The following is a 1,419-nucleotide window of genomic DNA, read 5'->3' as shown; positions in this document are numbered from 1 at the left end:
GGAGGGGTGGAAGACCCTTCTCAGCTGAGCACAAAGATGTTTAATCACTGTGTAGAATCAAATCACATACTTTCTTTAAAAAAAAGAAACCAGCACCAAATCTGGTCCAGTGTGATAACTGAGGCTTACTAAGCCCTTTTTTCACTGGGTAAAACGGCAAGTTGTTGACTCTTATGCTCCGAGTAGAAGATTTAAAAGAGAGAGAAAATCCAGTAATCCCGCGGCTTTTATTGCAACCTGCCTCTTTATGTGTGCTTCTCCGTGGCGGTAGTCCCACTATTCCGAATGGCTTTTTCAGAGCTTAGGTTTGATCATTCCTTCTGTATTGTAGCAACTCTTTCAAGGCTGCTTAAATTTTTATGATGATAGTAAATGAGCAGCTATTTATTATCTGTCATGCCGGAATTTAGATGAGGCTGAGAGAAACATTGGAAAATCCTGTCTGAGGGCTGCGGTGCAGCCTCGGGTAGGAGCTGTCCGACTTCGGGCTGCCTTTGCCTTTAAATTTGAATCCGGGAAGGATGCCTGCCAAGGGAATGTACCTCCATCTTTTTGTGTGTGTGAGTGTGTGTTTAAAAAGAAAGACAACAACGAAAACTTTTGTTTCCTGGCTTTTTAAAAATGCTTCTCTTCGAAATGACTAAAAATAACGTCTTGTAAGCAGCCAGGATTCAGCCTGGCCATCTGAACTTGGGTTTGTGACTATAAGTGTGTTGTTTTTCTTTTTCTCTTTGTGGCATTTTATATATCAAGGGCTCATAAAAGGGGGGGGGGGCTGAGGCCGTGGTGCAGCATGCTAATAAAGCTGCCTTGTCTCTCCCAGCTTCGCGGTGAAATCTCTCAGAGGTCACCTGTGAAATGAGTTGGGTAGACTTAACATTTACTGGTCTCTCTCTCTCCTTGGGAGAGTTTGGTGGTGATTGGCAGCTTGGCTGGGGAAGGGTTGATGAACTTAGCTAGCTCTCGGAGGTGATTCTGATCTGTACCCTGAGTCTTGAAGAGGAGCTGGTGGTGGGGGTGGGGGGGCTCTGCTTGGTCATCCCAGAACCTGCCCAGGTGCAACTGAAATGCGGGATCAGGGATAAAAAAAAGCCAGTATTTCAGAGTTTGTTTTCAACTCAACATAAAATTAAAGGTAGCGTTCATATATAGATTTGCTTGGGGAGAAACTCATACTGTCTGCACCTACGGAGATATGTTTTTGTGCTGCTCCCGCTTGGAATATGGGCTATAAAGGTTAAATTTCAATTAAAAGTGCACACGTGGATGATGAACTAGATAGTTAAGTGAACGCATGACCCCATTATCCACATCTGTTAGAAATACAATAGCAGCTGAGCGATATCTTTCGATACGCAGCCATCGGTTTACCATTTGTGCCCTTGGCACTGGGAGTTTTTTCAGTTACTCTTAGAAGCA

Source organism: Pteropus vampyrus, unplaced genomic scaffold, assembly GCF_000151845.1.
Source record: "Pteropus vampyrus isolate Shadow unplaced genomic scaffold, Pvam_2.0 Scaffold257, whole genome shotgun sequence".
NCBI classification, from domain to species: domain Eukaryota; kingdom Metazoa; phylum Chordata; class Mammalia; order Chiroptera; family Pteropodidae; genus Pteropus; species Pteropus vampyrus.
Note: the sequence above shows the minus strand (reverse complement) of the source record.